At 40.4% G+C, this 22,900-nt stretch overlaps 1 protein-coding gene across 19 annotated transcripts in view; it reads left to right on the top strand.

The window, feature by feature from the left end:
* AADACL3 (arylacetamide deacetylase like 3) overlaps positions 1–22,900 on the top strand; it is a 189,815-nt gene that overhangs the window by 62,923 nt on the left and 103,992 nt on the right. The window lies entirely within an intron of this gene.

Raw genomic sequence — 22,900 nt, 5'->3', positions numbered from 1 at the left:
TGAAAATCAAATGCAAAATTTGATTGTGCAGACTGCAGAATTACATCAGTTTAGTTCACAGCCTTGCAAAGTGTTCCATGGGAAAGTAGGTCATTGATAAGGAAGGAATGAGGTCCCAAAACTTGAAATGAGGAGTTCTGGTTGAACTTGAAACTTGAGACTCTTGAGTCACTCTTAGTCTCCCTTGCTTGCACCTTTGTATCTGAGGAGTCTTTTTCTTCCTCGAAAACCCTACAGTTACCTCACCTGGAGCAGATAGCTTACAAAAGAGAAGATGCCCATCCTCCTTAAAACCTAGCCAAGGGTTTTCCGTGGTGGTACAGTGGTTGAGACTTCTTTCAATGCAGGAGGTACAGCTGTGATCCCTAGTTGGGGCGATAAGATCCCACATGCCTCATGGCCAAAAAAGCAAAATGTAAGAAAAGAAGCAACAAATTCAATAAAGACGTTTTAAAAAGCTTTAAAAAACCCACCCCAAAGACTCCTATTGTCATTAGACCCGTAAATAGGGTTAGTAAGTGTTAGTGTTAGTCGCTCAGTCGTGTCTGACTCTTTTCGATCCCATGGACTGCAGCCCACCAGGCTACTGTGTCCATGAGATTTTCCAGGCAGGGATACTGGAGTGCGTTGCCATTTCCTTCTTCAGGGGATTTTCCCAACCCAGGGATCAAACCCCAAACCCAGGGTCTCCTGCACTGCAGGCAGATTCTTTACCAACTGAGCTACTGCTGCTGCTGCTGCTAAGTCACTTCAGTCGTGTCCGACTCTATGCAACCCTGTAAACAGCAGCCCGCCAGGTTCCCCCATCCTTGAGATTCTCCAGGCAAGAATACTGGAGTGGGTTGCCATTAACCTTCTCCAATGCATGAAACTGAAAAGTGAAAGTGAAATCGCTCAGTCGTGTTCAACTCTTTGCGACCCCATGGACTGCAGCCCACCAGGCTCCTCCATCCATGGGATTTTCCAGGCAAGAGTACTGGAGTGGGTTGCCATTAGACCCGTAAATAGGGTTACATTTCAGCATGTTCTAGTGGCCTGGAAGTGGGCAGGTCTCTGTATATAACTGGTGCTGAGTCCAGGTTCCCAGATTCACCTCTTCTTCCAGGAATCACTATTTGCTTGGTAGAGTGAATATGGATCAAATAACCTCAATAAATAGTAGGTTCCAGATTCTCAGCCACTGTATTTTAAAACCAAAATTTTGAAAACTAAATTTGAGAGGTACTCTTCAGGCTATTGAATAGAAGAATTCTCCTTAAATATATCTGTGGTAACTATTGTTCAATTCTGGACCTATCAGCATTGTCTCTTTGATGGCTTTCAGACCACATGGGTGATACTTAGGTGGCATGTAAATATTGGGTGGGAGAAATGGGGCATTTCACAGAGGCAGTTTCTGTTTGAGATTGGTTCTCCTGAGCTTTCTGGGCACTGTGTTATCTTTGGCATATGTCTTGGATGTAGTTGTTGAAATAAAAGATCTCTGTGTTCCTAGGAGAAGGAATGTAGTCCATAGATACTGATCTCAAATGTCTCTGAAGTAAATTCTTTCATTTTTCAGGAAGCCAGACAATTAAGGTTATATATGCAAAGTATTTACATATTTTATCCAGTCAGTGACACTGTTTCCCAAGGGTCTCTATGGGCAAATAGGCTTATTTTGCAATTAACAATAAAACCTTTTGTGAAATTTTTGTAGATTGGAAGCCCAGAATTTCATCTTTTACCTTTGGTTTATTTTTTTTGTATATGCACTAGGTGTGAAGTCAGTTCTTATAAATAGGCAATCAGCCTTCATTTCCGTCTCATGTTAGTTGAGAGTACAGTTCCACTGGAAACCAAATTGTGGGTTCAGACCTAATAGGCATCTGTTGCTCTTTTGCATTCTGGGATCAACATCCTGGTGATAAAGGGAGGTGGGTAGGATATATGGCTGATTCATATCCAATAGAGGATAAACAATAGGAAGTACATATTTCTGCTTGGAGGAGCTTGGAAGGAATATCACTGGTGTTATCTTTTTATATAAAGGCACATGTGCTTAATATTTAAAGAGTTAAACCTATTTATAAGTTAACATATTCATGTATCTTGTTTCTCTCTCATTTTTCATGAATGTTCATTCATTCATTCATTGAATCAGCATTTCCCTCTCTGCCGGGAGCCAGAGTGAGGAATCCCGCCCGTGACAAGGTCATGAGGAAGGAAGCCTGACAATATGCAAGGACGTGATCAGGCTTCAGGGGCTCCCCCTGGAATTTCCTGAGCATGTACCCCCAAAACCAAAAATCCGCTGGCCTTTGTACCCTGCTCTTCTGATATTCTCTGGAAAAAGTCAAATCAGGGCTTTAGTCTTCTTCATTTGAAAGGGATGTTTCAGTTAAACCCCTCTGATAGCTCTCTAGTTTGCCTATTAGGTTCCCCCAGACCTCTTACAGCTTGTGAATTGCTTGCAGCCCTCCAACCACGAGAGGCACAAAGCTTAAAAGCATCTTAAAGATACAGAGCTTTTTCTGAAGAGTTAAAAATCATATTGGTGATGGGTTTTCACTGTTGACTCAATGATTGCTGCCAGGCCTCCATATTCTTTATCTTTTAGGCACCTGGGAGGATGTTAATCAATGTAAACGGGATATGGAAAAAGATATATAGTAGTTTTGATGTTAGCAACACTAGACTTTTGAGTTAATTACTTTTCTTTTGTTATAAATCACTGTACTCCTTTTACTTGTTATAAATTGCTGTATCTTTGCTATGTAAGAATGTAGCTTTATTTAGTGCTTTCTGAAAGTGGCACCAGACTTTGGGAAGATCAACACAAATAAGTCTTCTGGTTGACAAATCCTTATCGGAAAAAAGCCTGTAAAATGTTAATTGGCCCTTTTTGGCCAGAAGATGATGTAAATCACCTAAGACTTGTGTATACAACTAGCTATACAGAGAGAAAAGCCTGGTTTTGATAAGAGTCTGGGCTGCTAACACTGCATAACTTTGTGTTACCCATTGATCTCCATGTATTATCAAAACTATAAAAAACCTTCTGAACAATAAAGGGTGGACCAGTTTCTCGGACTAGTCTCTCGGCCTAGTTTCTTGGGAATCTGGCTCCCCCCGTGTCTCTCTCTCTCTTTTCTTCCTCTCCCTCCCTCTCCTTTCTCGGCTGAATTCCCATCTGGAGCGGGGCGGCTCACCAAGTCTACATACTTGTCCTGGCTTCTAAGACCCATGCGAAAGGGAGCCTAAGGCGGGGCACCCTTCGATATTCAAGTGGGCGCCAGTGGCCCAACGTAGATGGTGCAAGCTCCTTGTCTGGAACTTTATTGGCTTTCCCCGTAAGCCAAGTTATTCAGCCTTCTTTCTCCACTTAATTTTCCTACTACACTATTTCTTTCTAATCTAATCTTATGTTAATAAACAAATAAGTCTTTCCTCGCCAGCGCCATCCCCGCTTTGAATTCCCTGGATCCACCGGGGCTGGACCCCGGCACCTCTCTAAGTGCAAGGCACTGTATAAGGTATTGGTATATGGTCTCAGTGAACTTATAGGGTAATGTTCTCCATCCTTATTTCTTCTCTACTTTTTCATCCCTTTGTCATTCTCTTTCCCCTAAACATTTCTTCTTTCCCATCCCTTTTGCCCTTTTCATTATAATTCAAGTATATGACAAAAAAATGTGTGTGTGTGTGTGTGTGTGTGTGTGTGTGTATTTTCCTTAAAGAAACAACTCAAATCATGAGCGTTTAAGTAGTTCTTATAGCAGTGATGGGCTTTACTCCCGGGGTTTACCTTGTCACCAACAATACCTGCTGGTGGGATAGTTGGGGACTTGGGATAGCACAAGCAACGAGATCCTTACCTTACTGAGATCAGTTCTATGATGATGAATGCTAACCTCTAACCACCTGCTCTTTCAAAGTCTATCTTTATCCTCCTCCAGCATAAGTACAACCCCTATTTCCCTTAGAAACAATTTGAGTTTTAGGGGATTATCTGCCTAGCTACCTTGCCCATATAGAGCCTAGAAACTTTAGTCACACAGAGGCATGTCACCCAGTGAAAAGAGTTTGGAATTGCTCTGTAAACACAGTCTGTGAAAACATAAAGGTGTATGCTTACTCATCATCAAGAATGGACTGTGTAGAAATCTGGCTTTGTGTCTTCTCATGGTTGCATACTACATGATCAACTTTAATTGCACAATAACTCTCTTGTGATTACTTAATAGATATTTACTGATTGCAATGAACAAAAACTAAGAATCTGAGCTGGTTATTTCAGTGGTTATGGGGACAGATTCTGTGAGAACAAACCTTTCTACCTTCCCTTCGAAGCTGGAGTTTGTTTTTGTACTTCAGCTTTGGGTCCTTAGTTTGAGCCAGAAACTGTGGGTCAAAGGATTATATAACCACTGAAAATAAACAAGGCCAGAGATGGGACCTACACATACTGTAGTCTTTTTTTTTTTTTGTTACTTATTTGTCTTTATTTGACGTAGTTGCAGCATTTGGGATCTAGTTCCCTGACCAAGGATCAAACACAAGTTCCCTGCATTGGGAGCCTGGAGTCTTATCCCCTGGACCACTGGAAAAGTCCCACCTCAGACTGTTTTATAGCAGGTGTTTAGTGAAGGCATAATATATAGACTATTTGGGTCCATATTTATTCTGAAGAGGAGGTAGTGCTTCTCTGGAAGAAGGGGCAAATCTGAGAACCTGCACTCAGCACCAGTTATACCCAGAGACGCGCTACCACTACCAGGCCCCCAGGACATTGCAGAAATGTAACCTTTATTATGAGTCGAATGAAAACAGGGGATGTTTGGGGTAGGTTTTAAGGAGGATGGTCATCCTCTCTTTTGTGAGGTTTCTGCTCCAGATGAGGTAATTGTAGGGTTTTTGTGTATTGGGGAAGGTTCCTTAAATACAGAAGAGCAAGCTAGCTATGTGTTGCTTTCTTTCTTTTTTTTATGCTGAGGTATAATTGACACATAACATTAAATCTAGTCACCACAATAAATCTAGTTAACATTGTCACTGGACATAGAGAATATTTTTTCTGTGATGAGACTGCAAGCTACTTTTTGTCCCTAAAATTTTATTAGTTTTAGATTTTTCATTTAGGTCTGTGAGTTGATGTTGTATAAGATAAGAGGTCAAGGTCTATCTTTCTTACATAATATTTTTAGCTTCTAAATGTCCAAATGTTCCAGCACCATTTGTCAAAAATAGCATAATTTCTCTGTTGAACTGTTTTGTAACTTTGTTAACCCACTGACCATAAATAAACGGGTTTATTTCCAGACTCTCAATTCTATTTCATTTATCTATATTCCCATCTTTTAATTTCATGGCTACAGTCACTGTCTGCAGTGATTTTGGAGCTCAAGAAAATAAAATTTGTTATGTTTTCACTTTCCCCCCCTCTATTTGCCATGAAGTGATGGGAACAGATGTTATGATCTTAGTTTTCTGAATGTTGAGTTTTAAGCCAGCTTTTTCACTCTCATCTTTCACCCTCATCAAAAGGCTTTTAAGATCCTCTTAAAAGTGATTCATCTGCATTAAAGTGATATCATCTGCATATCTGAGGTTGTTGATATTTCTCCTGGCAATGCTAATTTCAGCTTTGCTTCATCCTGGCATTTTACATGATATACTCATACAAGCATGGTGACAATATACAGCCTTGACATACTCCTTTCCAAATTTTGAACCAGTCCATTGTTCCATATCTCGTTCTTACTGTTGTTTGTTGACCTGCATAGAAGTTTCTCAGGAGACAGGTAATGTGGTTGGGTAGTCCCTTCTATTTAAGAATTTTCCACAGTTTGTTGTGATCTACACTGTTACAGGTTTTAGTGTAGTCAATGAAGCAGAAATAGATGTTTTTCTGGAGTTCCTTTGTTCTTCTGTGATCCAATGGATGTTGGCAATTTGATCTCTGGTTCCTCTGACTTTTCTAAATCCAGTTTTTACATCTGGAATTTCTTGGTTCATGTAGTGTTGAAGCCTTGCTTGAAGTACTTTGAGCATTGCCTTGCTAGCATGTGAAATGAGCACAATTGTACAGTAGTTTGAACATTCTTTGGTTTTGCCTTTCTTTGAGACTGAAATGAAAACTGACCTTTTCCAGTCCTATGGCCACTGCTAACTTTTCTAAATTAGTTGTGAGTACATACAGACAGAGTGCAGATTAAGGTACATGCATTTAACCAGAGCTGTGGGAGCCCCCTGATCCTGAGGTTGAAAAGCTGGAGGTGGCATCCAAGCTAGTTCCTGAAATGTGAAGTCAAAGGGCTTCTCAGCAGGGAAATACAGCCGGACAGACCAAGTGGAGCTAAGGAGACACGTGCTTGGAGAAAAATGCTTAAGTCGGTCTGGGCAAAGAATTTATTGGAGACGAGGTGGAAAGGCACAGTGTGGCAGACCTTGATGAAAGTGATGATTGAGGGAGGCTGCTGCTGCTGCTGCTGCTAAGTCGCTTCAGTCGTGTCTGACTCTGTGCGACCCCCTAGACGGCAGCCCACCAGGCTCCCCCGTCCCTGGGATTCTCCAGGCAAGAACACTGGAGTGGGTTGCCATTTCCTTCTCCAATGCATTAAAGTGAAAAGTAAAAATGAAGTCGCTCAGTTGTGCCTGACTCTTAGCGACCCCGTGGACTGCAGCCTTCCAGGCTCCTCCGTCCATGGGATTTTCCAGGCAAGAGTACTGGAGTGGGTTGCCATTGCCTTATCTGGTGGCAAATGACTGTGTTTAGTGCATCACAGGCACCAAGAAGATTTTCTGTTGACGAAGTGCGGTCTTTCTACACCACTGCCAACAATATTGATAACTTACTTGAGTGCTAGTTTTCCTTCATTATTTGTAAAGAGACCTTCTTCTATTCTAGTATTACTGCAGCTTTCAAAATCCCATTTGATCTGAGCAGCCAGCCTTTCCTGTATAACTGGATAAGAGGAGGTGACTTTCCTCAAGGAGGTGTGTGGGAACTGGCTTGTACCAGTTTATGAGAACAGAATGTTACATTTTCAGACATTTTGCAAGCTAGTTGTCCAGTATAGCCATTATTAAAATATAAATTCTGTATTCTTAAACTGAAATAAGTTGTACTGTGAACAAAGGTAAAAATACTAAAAACCCATAATTTTCTAATTATTTTAGCGAAATTTAGTATTATCTGTCCTTGAGGTTATTTATATCTAGTGTGTCTGCATGGTAGAAATACTATTTAACAGTGGGCCTACTGCGCATTGACTCTCAACTCCGTGTTCAGTGATGCCATGGTAGTAGCTTGAAATTGGTCATGATGGGAACATTTACACCGTAGTAATCAGCAAGTGCTACAACTCAGATTTTACCCCTGGCCAAGTTAAATATTACTAGCATGACATGATTTCTCATTCCTCAGTTTGCCAGAGCAATTGAAAACTCCAGCCATCCTTTGGGGGATGCTTCGTGTGAACCTGGTAAGAACGCGTCAGCCCCCTCCTCAGGACTTTATCTGCAAGTGTCTGTGCATCCAGAAGCGATAACCGCGTTCAAACAGATTTGAAAGGGCTTGTCCCAATGTATTATAACTCTAGAGCATATATCTTTTTTCTCTTTCAAGGTCCACTGATCCTCATGGGGAACACTGTGAACACCTGTAGGCACAAACACCCATCCATGGAAAAAGTAAATGTTTATTTTAGAGTTAAAAATGGAAAATATTCAAAACACCCACTTTAAAAATGAAAGCAAACAATAACAATTTGTGTTTGGACTTCACTTCATAGCCTTTGAATGGCAAGGAATGGGAGGTGCAAGGGAGGGCAGGGAAAGAGTGAGTTAGAGAATGGGGGAAAGAGAAGGGAGAAGAAAATGGAAGAAAAAAGAGGGAAAAGATGAGAAAAAATGTGCAGAGAGGAAAATATGTAAAGGGCAGGTAGGAGAAAAGGTAGATGGTGAGATAAAGGATGAGGATCCTGCTGGTGGTATTAGAGTTAATCTGTTCTGCTTTCACTTAAACAAAGAGACAGGAGATGTGTTACTCTACTCTGCGTAGCACTGCAGGGGTGAGCAACAATAAAAGTAGCTTTCAGTGTTTTTTTTTTTTTAAATTGAAGTATAGTTGATTTACGATTTTGTATTGGTTTCAGGTGTACAACATTAGTTTTAGGATTCAACATTTTATATATTATAGTCCATTTAAACTTACTATAAAATATTGGTTATATTCCCTGTCCTGTACCATTGTACCTTATTTATTTTATACATAGTACTTTGTAGCTCTTAATCCTCTACCCTTATTTTGCCTCTCCCTTCTTCCCTCTCCCCACTGATAACCAATATTTTGTTCTCTGTGTCTATGAATCTGTTTCTGTTTTCTTATATTCATGCAATGTGTTTTACTTTTCAGATTCCACATGTAAGTTTTATCATATGAAATTTGTCTTTCTGTTTGACTTACTTCTTAAAGCATAAGTCCTTCTGAGGTTCATCCATGTTGTTGCAAATGGCAAAATTTCATTTTTTTTTTATGGTGAAGGAAAATGCAGCATTTATTGTTGTTTTGTTGTTTAGTCATCAAGTCTTGTCCAACTCTTGTGACCCCATGGACTGTAGCTTACCAGACTCATCTGTCCATGGGATTTTCCAGGCAAGAATATTGGAGTGAGTTGCCTTTTCCTTTTCCAGGGGATGTGCTCAACCCAGGGATCAAACCTGTGTCTCCTGCATTGGCAGATGGATCCTTTATCTCTGAATCACCAGGATAGTTAGTGCTCAAAGAAACTCTAACTTCTCATTTTTTTCTTATGGCTGAGTAATTTTCCATTGTATATATTATATATATATATTTGCACATACATTATATATTATATATATGTATATGCACATACATATATATATCACATCTTTATCCATTCATCTGCTAAGGAAGCTTTTACTTTCCTTTTTGGGTGCTTTTATTCTTATTTTCCATTTTATTGTTTATTTTTGACGATGAAGGTATTTTCTCACAGAATTTTGAACGTCTTCACTTTGTGGCAAAATTATTTAGAATTTAAGATTTTAGTAATTTATATTACATTATATGAATATAGCCTGCATTTTGGTTTGAGGGGTTTTAAACTTGACAGATTATATTATTTTAAGAGAAATTTGAAATGCCTTATCTCACAGTATCTATAGATTATACCTGAAAACAATGTTTATTTAAAAATAAATCCTAAGAAACCCCTGTTCTTGGTCTATTTAGAACTTGATATGAAGAACATACAATGCAAACAAATATAAATGAGAAGAGCTATTTCAACAGGAGGCTTCACTGGCTTATTGTTTCACTAATGGCTTTGAACGAAATGCTTGTTTCTTACTTGAATGAGAAAGTGAAATGAGACTCAGGTACCTACAAGGATGAAAATTAGATTCTGATTGAAGCTTCTGCTGCCGGACAACACTGTCTCCTCTAGCATGGATGAGCAGCACTGTCAAGCAGGTGGAATTAAGAATGTACAGAACTAGGTTTCCCACCCTGGAGGAGTGTACATTTGATTGATTATTTACAAGTTGTGTGTTTGATGGTGGTGGTAGGGGTAGGGGTCATACTTGCCTCTTAATCACAAGCAAGTCTGTAGAATCATTCAGTGGCTTTCCTGGCAGACTTAGCCTGTGTCTCAGGGTCACTGACTTTCTCCTGAAGTGATAACTGGTGGCCCTTAATTTCTCATCACATATGACGCATGGGGTGCATCTCTTTTCTTCTGAGGCTCCTTCTCAATTCCTGCAAAAGATAATGGGATCGTGGCCACTAACTGCCACTGAGGTGTGTGAGAATGAGGCATGAGGTGGCATGGAATCCCGTCTTGAGGAGATGGGGTCGGTGGAGGCCGCTGGTATCCCTGTTTGCATGTGCTGTAGGTAGTTGATCAATCAAAAGGAAGGCAGCTGTGATCAGCAATGGCAGAGTCTCACTATGGAGACAGTAGAGGGTTCCAGAGAAGAAAAGCATTATCTGGTGCTGAGTCAATAGGAATTGAATGCTGTAGGTGGAAAATGGTAGAGCCGGAAAAAGAAAAACAAGATGATGCAAACCTGAACAGGGAGTAATTGGAGTGAGAAGAGTCCTGCTGGCTGTAACAATCTCAGATATTTGCATGTATAGCACGTCTGATTAGAAAAGAAGGTCTTTATTCTGAAATGTCTTCATCATGTCTTCATCGGTTAAAGTCAAGGAGATGAGCTCAGCAGGACACAGTGAACGCAACTCCTCTCCTCTTCACTGATGGGGTGTCAGGACTGGTCTGCAGAACTCAAAGTTACCTTCTGCAACAGCTTTTTCCTGGCTCTCAGCCTACACATGCTCCTGTGTCTCTCAAGTTCCTGCAGTCCATCCGCTTAGCAGGCATTGATGATTGATGGTGGGAGCAGTCTCAAATTGTTTTGCAAGTTTTTAACTCTGTTAGATCAAAGATTGTGCTTTATATTTCCCCTGTACCCCCATTTATCTGTCACATAGTCGGTGTGTTGCTGGCTAAAATCTTGTCTTTCTCTGTCCAAGAAGCTGAATGAAAAATGTGGAGACAGCGTTTGGTGGTAATAGAAAGGTGGCTTTAATTTTCAGCCGATGGAGAGGGGAACCATAGTAGGCTCCTGCCTCAAAACTTGTGCCTGCCCCCCACCACCCCGCCACCTTGAGGAGCCTCAGTCCAGTTCAGTTCAGTCGCTCAGTCGTGTCCGACTCTTTTCGACCCCATGCACCACAGCATGCCAGACCTCCTTGTCCATTACCAGTTCCCACAGTTCACCCATACTCACAGCCATTGAGTTGATGATGCCATCCAACCATCTCATCCTCTGCTGTCCTCTTCTCCTCCTGTCCCCAATCTTTCCCAGATCAGGGTCTTTTCAAATGAGTCAGCTCTTCGCATCAAGTGGCCAAAGTATTGGAATTTCAGCTTCAACATCAGCCGTTCCAATAAACACCTAGGGGCTTATATAAGATAAGGGTTCACGATCAGAAGTTGGTGATGAGGAACAAAATGCTTACGGGTCTAAGAAAGCTTATACTTGCTTAGTCTTCTCTTTATCTTCTTTGTTCTCAGGAAAGGGATAGAAAAACTCATTTGTTGAGGTTGTTTAATGGACTGGAACCTTGTTATCCAGAGTCGACAATAAGAAAGTAAAAGAGAGAGAAAGAGGCTGATATTCCTTGGTTCATGCAGAAAACCAATAAAGCCCTTGACATGGGGCTTGCACTGCTTCTCATAGGCACAGGGCACCCTGTCCTGAGGGTCTTGCCAGCCCGGGCAAGAAAGTGAGCTCAGCGAGCCTCTGTGCTCCAAAGAATTAGCCTGAGAGAGAGAGAAAGAAAGAGAGAGAAAAAGAAAGAAAGAAACGGGGACCCAAGCTCGTATGGAACAAGGATTCAACATAGTGTGGGTATATATATGGTCTTACAAGGTAGCTTTGTTCAGCAAAGATAAAGATCAAAAGTCCAGACTTACAAATTATCAAGGAAACATAAGGCAATCCATATCAAAGAGAGAGGGTTGTAAATAATCAGTTTTACTATATAGTTCATGAAAAGCAAGAGGGTCATAAATAGTTACTTATCACCGTATGGAAAAACTAACAAATTAAATGCATGCATTCCTCAGCCCTGGGAGCAGTTACCATTCCTATTAATTCCTGAAAATTCAGGAATTAGTAAGGAACAGAGGATTCATGACAGATCCAAAATAGCACACAGGAAGCCTCCTGTTAAATGCTTCCTGACAATTCCCCCTATTATATTATGTTTGTAAAAAAGGATCTGACCAATTAAGTTTGTTTAGTATTAACCAACCATATAGAAAGTCAGTGATAAACAACAAATAAAATTACCAAGACAATCACCAAAGTTATAGTTCCAGACCGGATGCTGTGGGTAATACTTTGAAACCATCCTCCTGGGTCTAGCCCAGATAATTGATCAGCTAGTTGTTCAGCTAAAGTTTCCAAATTAGTGGAAGAGGGCAGATGTTTAGAAAAGGTTTCAAAGATTTCCTTTTGCAGTAATTGTACATTCATAGAGGCATTATCATGTATGTTTTGTAAATGAAATTTGATTAGTTCCCAGTTGTAGGCACTATGATTGAAATGAACAGGAGTAACACAAAATTCAGTAGAATTCCAATCACATTCTAGAATCACTTGTTTTTGCAAATCTATTAATTGATCTCCAACCCATTTGATGGCTGTTTTTAGTTCCTGTATTTCGTCTTAAATATCCTCATCTACCTGAGCCTGGGTAGTCCACATATCATGAGTCCAATTTTGGATAAAATCATGTGTTTGAATCAAGGTATGTAAAGCAGCGCCAGCAACAGCAGCAGTGGTACAAATAGCTATTAACCCAAAATGCCAAGAATCAGCCATCCAATGAATTGTTTAGATCATTGGAGCAGTTTAAAAAGTAATCTGGAAGCAAGTCCAGCCATGGGACCTTCTTCCAAGGGTTGTTGGAGATTTATTGGTAACCACAAAGTATGTTGAGATCAAAGAATCAAAAGGGAATCATTTCTTAAAGAAATAGAGGAGTTAAGACAAGTTTGCCATTAATACAAGTTACAGAACATAAAGTCTTATTAAATTGTAAATTTTCTATGTCTATAACAAAATGAAGTGGGACACAGGCCTGTATAAAATATGGTTGATTATAGCAAAAGACATAGCAACTATGACTACAACTGGTCCCTGTAAAATGTCCAGTCAAGGTCCCAAGTTTTTCAGTGCTCGCAGCAAGTTTCCAAATGTCCCTTTGTTTAGGCCCACTCTGTTTATCGAGGATGATCCTAGGACGAGGTGGGGCTAATCCACCTTCAAGCTAGCCAAAAAGTCCTTTGACATGAGGTGGGACCCTCAAGCCACCCAAGAAGTCATTTGACACGGTAATGCTCCATTGTAGTGTCAGTGACCTCCCGTGTCGCTTGAGTAGCATAGTCACACACACAATGCTATTAATATCATCTAAGCAGTTAGATAGCCACATACCACGGGTCCCCAATCAACAATTGTATGATTAGCCACAAACATTAATTTTCTTGATTTGGCTTGACATTTGTCCCAACGAACAGGAGTATATGTAAAGTTCTTATAAGTAAACCCTTTGCATAATGTTCTTTGTTCTTTCCCTAAAGTCTCAGTAGTATAAACATGGTTCACAGACAAAGAAAGGGCAGTAAATAATCCAATCAACGTCTGAAAGTCCTTTTTGGGAGGCAGGGCAAAAGCCCAAGTTTGTCGGCTAACGTTTATGCATAAATTCTGCTGGGCCCATGCACAAAGGAAGGACTTCATAACCTAGAGAAATATTAATTAGTTTTCCTTCTTCTTCAGGATGTGAGGGCCCTTTAATGCTCCAGGGAGAAGGCATATGTATAGAGTCATTGGTTGAAACGATTGGTCCTCTCTCCGTCCATTCGACCACCTGTAGTAGAGGGGTGTTGGATATGTAAGCCCAGTAAGTATGATTAGTTAGAGCTCAAATGGGGGAGGCACAGGCAAGCAGACAGCATTGCCAGGAGAATGTATTCAGGACTCCGAGGTATTTCCTGTTGAGAGACCAAATTTTCAGCTTGATTAGTAAGGGTTTTTATTTGTCCCCAAGTGGGGAGATCATAAGGTTGATGTCGCTGAGGGCAGTGCTTCCTGGAGATCTTTAGAGACGCCATGGCCCGTATTGGAATTTCTTCTTCCTGGCCTTTTCGTTGTTTAGTCTCTAGTTTGAAGGCCGGGGGGCCCCTTGGGTCGAATCTTCTGAAGAGGAAGCCATGTTGGATCCATCTGGGAAACACAAGCATACCCCTTTCCCTGTAAGATTAGTTTCCCAGATTTCCATTGTTTCCTTAACCAGTCTTGGTACCAAATGGGCAGAGGAAGAGAAGTGTCCTTCAATTCCTCAAAATGCTTTTCTGCTCTTGTTAAGCTATCTCCCAGTGGTAAGATTAAAAAATTTAAAACAAATAAAGCTGTATTAACAATAGTTATAGGTTTAGAAAATATCTTATGTTGGAATCTAGTAAAGTCTGCTTTAGATAAGGAAGACAGTAGTGTTCCTGTGCATTCCCCCTTTTTTATTTGCAACTTTAGTGTGTGATGCGCTCGTTCGACTATGCCTTGTGCCTGTGGATTATAAGGAGTACCTGTAATATGGTTAATAGAAAAAGATTGTAAAAATTGTTGAAAGTGTCTAGAAATATAGGTAGGGCCATTGTCTGCTTTTATAGAACTCGGAGTTTCCATTACAGCAAAACATACAGCTAATAAGTGAGTTATAAGGTGTTGTGTAGCCTCACCACGAAGAGGTGTGGCCAAAATAAAAGAAGAATTAGTGTCGATACAGACATGCAAGAAAGAGAATGGAGAAAGTTCAGGGCAATGAGTTACATCCATTTGCTATAGTTCATTAGGTTGCAAAGCGTGAGGATTAATACCTAGTGTGATGGGTCAAAGATGTAGGTGCCTACAAGTAGAGCAATTACTAATAATTTCTTTAGCCTGGCTGTATGGGATTTTCTATAGCTGGTGTAGAGAGCCAGCAGTGTTACGCAACAGAGCATGATGTTCCTCCGGAGTAGCAAAGGAAATCAGTGTATCAGCCTGCTCATTACCATGAGTCATTGGGCTGGGAAGGCAAGAATGTCGTCAAATATGTGTAAAATAAATGAGAGAATTGCAGTTTCTAACAACAGATTGTACTTCAAAAAAGAGTTGTTGAATAATAGGTTGATTGGAGTTTATGGTGGAGGTTTCTATATTTTTTTAATACAAAAACTGAATATGTAAAATCAGAGACTATATTAATGGGGTAAGGATGTAGGCAAATAACTTGAATAAGAGCATATAATTCATTTTGTTGAGCAGAATGAAATTTAGTAGAAAAGACTTTATATTCCTTAAGAGACCAGAATGAAGCTTTAGCGTTTTTAGTCCCGTCTATATAAAAAACCTTAGCTTGTGGTATAGGCTGTGAGCTGATAATGCGGGAAATAATAAATTCAGTATTTTTGAAGAAATTCCACAGCTTACCAGAAGGTAATGAAATGAAATTTCTCCAAAATATTCCTGAAAAGCTTTAAAGAAGACTTACAGTCCAATGAGGGAAACAGAACACAAGCAAGTAGACAACAAGTATATGATTACAACTTGTGACAAGTGCCAAGAGGGAAACTAACAGAGAAGATATGGTTGGAGGGAGGTGTCCTCTGTTAGCAGGGACCTGAGGGAGAAACACGCCAGCCATGCAGAGAGCTGTGATAAGAACATTGTGGGCTGAGAGAGCAGAATGTAGGAAGGCCCAGAGGCTAAGTAAATTTTCTAAATGAAGAACTGAGAGGTGGCTGGCAGGACTGGAGTCTAGGGCAGAGAGGCAGAAGGAGAATGCCCCAGGTGAGTTGGGAGGGTGGACTAGGGTCAGGTCACAAGTGACTGAAAACTGTAGAGTGTGTAGTTCTAAATCACCTCATTGTCTGAGTCCAAGACATTCTCTGTCTCAAAGCCACACTCAGAACATTGTCTTTGATGCTTACACTTTCCTACTCATTAAAACCTGGGAGATATTCTTCTCTTGTCAATGACTTCAGACTTGCTCTGTTTGCTGCATGAGAGGTCGATGAATCCAAGATACAAAGTGCTGAGGCAAGGAATGGACTTTATGCGGAAAGCCTGCTGATGGAGAAGATGGTAGACTAATGTCTCAAGCTAACCATCTTGTGGGTTCTGGATGCCAGGTTCTTTCATAGAGCCAGAGGGAGAAAAGCAATAAGGAAAAAAAGTCAGAAAGCAGAATAGAGAGGGAGAGGCAGTGAGGAAGTAAAGTAAAAAGGGGTGTTCAGACTTGCTGAACATCTCTCGGAAGGGCCAGCCTTTGGAAGGGGTGTGTTAATCTCTTCTTTGTAACAGGTGGGCAGGGTCAGATTATCTTCCTGTGAGCTAAACAAAGGCACTTTAGTTTAACAGTCAGGCAGAGGGGCAGGGTTCTCTGAGGCAGGCTATTATATATTATTGTAATAACAAAAGCAATAAAAAGCAAATCAAAGAAATAGTTCCAACATGGAGTCAGAATTGGCTTCTCCCTACAACACTCTGTCACCTCACCTTGACCAGCCCATTCCATATCCACCCTGTCAGCACCTCCTGCTGATTCCATCTGCAAATAGCTTTCCAAATCCATCCACTTCCCTTCACCTCCACTGTCACCACTCTGGATCACACTGCCTCTCTTGCCTAATCCCTTGTAGAAGCTTTCTAGCCTCTCCAGTCCTGGTAAACTGGCTCTGGAGGGCTGACAGGTAGGGAAGTCCTGATTTGTAGTATTTGCAGGAATATTTGGTGTAAATATTCACACCATGGCTTTCTTCAGCCTAGCAACCTGATGCCACTACATGTGGCTTTGGGAAAATTATGAACACAGTCCACTTTCTTGAACCAGAGCAAACCAGCAGCTGCATACCACTGTGTAGGCATGCTTGCTCCCATCTTGCAGCATTCCCCTCCATTGTCCATACAGCAACCAAAGTACTTTTTTTCTTTTCAGTTGAAGTATAGTTGATTTACAATGTTGTGTTCAGTTCAGTTCAGTTCAGTTGCCCAGTCGTGTCCGACTCTTTGCGACTCCATGAATTGCACCAGAGTAGGCCTCCCTGTCCATCACCATCTCCTGGAGTTCACTCAAACTCACATCCATCAAGTTGGTGATGCCATCCAGCCATCTCATCCTCTTTCGTCCCCTTTTCCTCCTTCCCCCAATCCCTCCCAGCATCAGAGTCTTTTCCAATGAGTCAACTCTTCACATGAGGTGGCCAAACTATTGGAGTTTCAGCTTTAGCATCATTCCTTCTAAAAAACATCCACGGCTGATCTTTAGAATAGACTGGTTGGATCTCTTTGCAGTCCAAGGGACTCTCAAGAATCTTCTCCAAACCACAGTTCAAAAGCATCAATTCTTCGACACTCAGCTTTCTTCAGTCCAACTCTCACATCGATACATGACCACTGGAAAAACCATCGCCTTGACTAGATGGACCTTTGTTGGCAAAGTAATGTCTCTGCTTTTCAATGTGCTGTCTAGGTTGGTCATAACTTTCCTTCCAAGGAGTAAGCATCTTTTAATTTCATGGCTGCAGTCACCATCTGTAGGGATTTTGGAGCACCCCAAAATAAAGTCTGACACTGTTTCCACTTAGTTTCATGGAATGACATATATGCAATATTTAAAATATATATATATAATAAATCTTGTTCATATTCTTTTCCATTATAGGTTATTATAAGATTCTGTGCCATACAGTAGATCTTTATTGTTTATCTGTTTTATATATAGTAGTGTATATCTGTCAAACCCAAACTTTAAATGTGTCCTTAACCCTCGCCTCAACTTTCCCCTTTGTTAACCACATTTGGTCTCTATGTTTGTGAGTCTAGTTTTTTTTTAATAAGTGAGTTCATTTGTAAAATTATTTTTAGATTCCACATATAAGTGAGATCATATGATAGTTGACTTTGACTTACTTCACTTAATATGGTAATCTCTAGGTCTGTCCATGTTGCTGCAAATGGCATCATTTCATTCGATTTATGATTGAGTAATATTCCCTTGTGTATATATACCACGTCTTTATTTATTTATCTGTCATTGGACATTAGGTTGCTTCCATATCTTGGCTGTTGTAAATGGTGCTGCTACAAACACTGGATAAACGTATCATTTCAAATTACGATTTTCTCCAGATATGTGCCCAGGAGTGGGGTTGCTGGATCATATGGTAACTCTATTTTTAGTTTTTTAAGAAATATCCATACAGTTCTCCATAGTGACTGTACCAAGTTACATGCCCACCAACAATGTAGGCGGGTTCCCTTTTCTCCACACCCTCTCCAGCATGTTATTTGTAGACTTTTTCACGATTGCCTTTCTGATCATTGTGAGATGACACCTAATTGTAACCAGAGTATTCTTTTTAAAGCACGGATCTGATCATGTCCCTCCCTTCTCAATGCCTTTCCATTGTGTTTTTTAAAAAACTTGCTTATTCAGTGCATAGGGTCTCCATTGCTGTGTGGGCATGGGCTTTCTTTAGTAGCAAGTGGGGGCTACTCTCTAGTTGCGGTGTGCCGACTTTTCCTTGTAGTGGCTTTTCTTTGTGAGGAGCACAAATTCTAGGGCATGGGGGTTTCAATAGTAAGAGTGTGGGCTCAGAAGTTGTGGTGCATGGTCTTGGTCCTCTGTGGCATGTGGGATCTTAGTTCCCAGACCAGGGACTGAATTCATGTCCCCTGCATTAGCAGGCATATTTTTAACCACTGGACCACCAGGGAAGTCCCCTCCCATTATGTTTTGACTTTATCCCAACTGAGGCAGTTTTCTTAAAAGAAGAGCCCAGACTTGGTCCTGAGTTCGTGAAGAATTTTGAACCTAATTCTTATAGATGGCACAAACACATCTTTGAGCCAGCTAAACTTTTTTATTTATTTGGCTGCACCAGTTCGTAGCTGCGCCATGTGGGATGTAGTTCCATGACCAGGGATTGAACGCAGGTCCCCTGCACTGGGAGTCCAGAGTCCTAACCACTGGGCCACCTCGGAAGTCCCGAGCTAGCTAAACTTTTAAATCGTTTTACAAGTATCCCGTTGACTCCACCCAACTTGTATGTAAATTTATCTCACTTTCCCAGTCCTGTAACTGCCCAAGGCTGAGAATGTAGTTCATACTTGCAAACACCCTCTGGCCTATGATATATGTGCCTATGATATATGTCCATAATGAATCATTATGGACCTCATGAGTCTGATACAGTGAAAATTAAAGCAAAAAGTGCCAGGACTGGCCTCGTGTGTCTGTATTTTTTTAGCATATCTTTCAGTGCTGAACATATGGTAGGTGCTCAATAAATGTTATTCCTCCTTTTCCTTCCTAGACACAGTGCTTGCTTTCTTGATGGCCCCAGGCTTTTTTTTTTTTTTTTGGCCCCAGGCTTAAGCTAATGCACACTCTGCCCTGGGAAGTGCTGTGGGCAGGAAGCATGCATGGTTCAGAGGTGGGGCATGACTCGACCGGAGGCAGTGGGCGTCCATATAGTGTTTCCCCAGGACAGGCTGAACAGGCCAGGGATGGCAGGTGTTACCTTCTCCTCTTGAGTTAGAAAAGTAGAATAAGCTCAATTACAGGCTAGTTAATAGCTACTAATGTTTTGACCTGTGCATTACAGTTTACATAATACATCCCTATAAATTTTCTCATTTAGTTTTTACAGTAGTCCTACGCGTTTTATAAGAGAGGAAACTTAAACTCATTAAAATGATTTATGAAGGTCAAACCACTGGTGTTGGAACAAAGACTCCTGGCTTTCAGACATTCAGTATAATGTTCCTTGTACTGTACCGTATTTGATTTCGAGAGAGGTTTCTCCTGCTTCTTAGGTTTGCTGTGTTGATAGTACATTGCTGGAAATCTTGAACCAAATCTGCCAAACACATTTGATTTCTCAGAGGGTTTTGTTTCCCTTTGGTCTTAAGAATGCCAAACTTGTGACTGTAAATTAATTCTCTGTGCCCTTCGGGGATTGAGCCTTCCAAGTGAATTGACTAACACATTTTTACAGAAGGTGCTGGTAAAACAACCTCTTTAGCTCTTTGTAAGTTTCAGAGGACTCAGGAAAGTCCTGATGCTATGGCAACTAGCAGTTGAATGATACACAACATTCTTTAAGCTAAAAAGTATCTTGTTAGATACACTAGAGAAGGCTTCAGCTGTAATTGCTTAAATTCCTTTCATAATGAGAACATTTTATTACTCCCCTGAAATGTGTGCCAAGAAATTCTGTACTTAAAATTACTACGTAAACCAAATCGCTTTGACACAGAATAACTTCCAAAAAGAGAATGACCATGGTTCAATATACAGACTTAAATCAATTAATCCCGAAAAGTCAAAATGAAACCCAGGCTTTATTTCATTTTTCCTGTGTGTGTGTGTTAGTTGCTCAGTCATACCTGACTCTTTGAGACCCAATGGACTATAGCCCTCCAGGCTCCTCTGTGATTGAGATTTTCCTGGCAAGAATAGTAGAGTGGGTTGTCATTCCCTTTGCCAGGGGATCTTCCCCACCTAGAACCTGAACCCGGGTCTCCTGCATTGCAAGCAGATTCTTTATTGTCTGAGCCACCAGGGAAGCCCATTTATATCATAAACATAAAAATCAGTGTAGATTTGGGGATTAAAATTTAAAGAGAAGAATATATACATGACTATAAGAAAAAGACACAAATATTTTATGATGTTTGAATTGGAGGACTTTCTAAGTATAAATGAAGAAATTGTAAAGAATAGATTTACATAGGTAGAAAAATTTTTAAATTCTATATATCCAAAAACGTAATAAACCAAATTTAGAGGCAAATGATGTACTGGGAAATATACTTCCATCTGGGGAATCAAAGTATATTATTCTTAATATAAAAAATAGGCAAAAATAAAAGAGGCAAAGTTCACAAAGAAATACAACTAATCAATAAATATGTTCAGAATCATCCAACCTCATGGAAAGTCAAAGAAGTGCACATTAAATCTATAGTGAATACTTTTTTTTACCTGCTAAGACTGGCAAGAAGGCATTTTCAGTCTTATATTTTGTGAAAATTTTGTGGAGATAATGTAGCGATGTGCATTATGAGCCATAAAATTTCATATTTCCCTGAAGTTAACAAGAAACTTGCTGGACCTGTATGAAGAACATCAACATTTTTTAATGTATTTATTTTTATTGTGGGCATATCATATTTCTGCGTGGAAAGACTTAGCCTTATAAATACATATATCAATTTTCCCCAAATTTTTAAGTTTAATGCAATTCCAGTGAAAAATTATATTAGTATTTTATTTTGGGAGGTCGATGGGAATTGACAAACTGATTTTAATTTTTATGTTCTGAGTAAAACATTTTCTTGGGGCACAGAAAATTTTGTTGTGTAAGAAATAGGAAGGTAAGCCAAGAAGATTGTAAAATTGAACATTAAATAAGAAAGATGCCTGCAGTGGGATGTTAATACCTGTTATGAAGCCAAGAAATCTAAAAGCAGGATGGTGCAAGAAAAGATAGCCATATAGATCTAATAGAATAGATTGACCACATGCAATCCCTAATATATGTGGGAATTTTGCATGTGGTAACAAGGTAGAAAAATATGATTATTCAAAAGCTGTTGTTGAGTCAATTGAGAAACTGTATGGGGAAAAAAGTAACAACAGATTTTTACTTAGTAGCATATAGCAGCATAAATCCCAAATGAAATTAGTTAATAAAGAGAAATGATACTGTAGAAAGCTAGAAAATAAAGATATAGGAGCATGAGTTGGGGTTCTTAGTGTCCCCACTGGCATGAGCTTCAGTGGAGGCAGCTGGTGCCAGAGCCAGAAAAGAGAGGAAGAAAAGAAAGATGAATACCTATTTCATTTTCTAGTGAAAAAGGCCTTTTTAAGTAAAGAAAAACTTTAACGAGAAATGTTGAGAAAGCTGAGTACACAATAGTTTAAAACTACCACAAGTTAAATTAGTAAGTAAATAACTATTTACTACAGAATAAAAGACAAAGTTAAAATCTTTAAAAAAGAAAAAGCCTAAAGAGCCATGACCATCCTCAGGTTTGGTAACTCACTAGAATGACTACAGAACTCAGGAAAGCACTATAATTATAATTAAAATTTTATCGTAGTAAAAGGAAAACAGGAAAACACTAAAATCAACAGAAGGAGAAACATGTAAGGGCAGAGTCTGGGAGGGGTCCAAGCATGAGGCTTCTGATTTTCCTCCCCGACTGAGTCATGGATGGCATTGCTTCCTGCTCACGATATGTGACAACACTCACAGAACAGTGCCAATCAGGAAAGCTCACCTGTGCTTTCGGCGTCTGGAGTTTTTAGTGGAGCTTGATCACATATTGTCCACAGGGCTGACTCTGTTTTCATCCACTCCAGGGGCTCAGACTAATGCTTTTAGTCTCTAATTCCTCCAGAGGTCGAAGGTACAGCATGGCTCAAAGCCTCTATCATAAATCACATCATTAGACTGTCCTCCAGGAAAACAAAGACACTCTTGTGAGTAAGGGCCCTTCCTGGGGCCCAGAGATCACCTACCAGCTGCCAAGCACAAAATCAAGGTGCCAGTGGATTCCAGTCCTGGTGAGGGCCATCTTCCGACCTTGCAGATATCCACCTTCTTCCTGTGTCCTCATGTGCTGTGGAGAGAGAGTGAGCTCTCTGGTGTCTCCGCCAATAAGAACGTTAATCGGAACAAGGCTCCATCCATATGATCTCATTTAACCTTAATCACTTCTTTACTCCAAATACAGCCACAATGGGAGTGAGGGCTTCAACACAAGAATTTTGAGGGGATACAATTCAGTCCACAGCATATATTAATAAATAGCTCAGTTATTTAGTGAGTTCTAGAACTTCTGTGTTTGCTCTGCCTTGGCCATTTCCAGCTTCCCGTGTTACATCTTTTAATTAGTATCTCTAGTAGGCATGGCTCTGTCCTCTTGTCACTTTCTGGACCCGTCAGAATAGGGGCATTTGATGTCATTACCCTAAAGATTCAGCCTTGCTTCCTATCCTGTGGTATCAGAGTGCCAGAGATGACCATGAGTACCCATGAAGCTTGGAGTCTTAGAAGTCTCCACAGACTTCATTTGCTGTGTTTTCCCACAACCCTGGAAAATTCCGTGGACAGAGGATCCTAGCGGGCTACAGTCCATGGGGTCTCAAAGGGTCAGATATGACTAAGTGACTGAGCACACTCCCCACCCCCCATCCTGCTTTGGTGGTCCAGCCTACAGGTGGAACTTCAGTATTATTCATGTCCAGCATTCCAGTCTTCACCCT

This window comes from Ovis canadensis, chromosome 12, assembly GCF_042477335.2.
Source record: "Ovis canadensis isolate MfBH-ARS-UI-01 breed Bighorn chromosome 12, ARS-UI_OviCan_v2, whole genome shotgun sequence".
Classification (NCBI taxonomy): domain Eukaryota; kingdom Metazoa; phylum Chordata; class Mammalia; order Artiodactyla; family Bovidae; genus Ovis; species Ovis canadensis.
The sequence above is the reverse complement of the archived record's forward strand: the minus strand, read 5'-3'. Positions and strand labels throughout refer to the sequence as shown.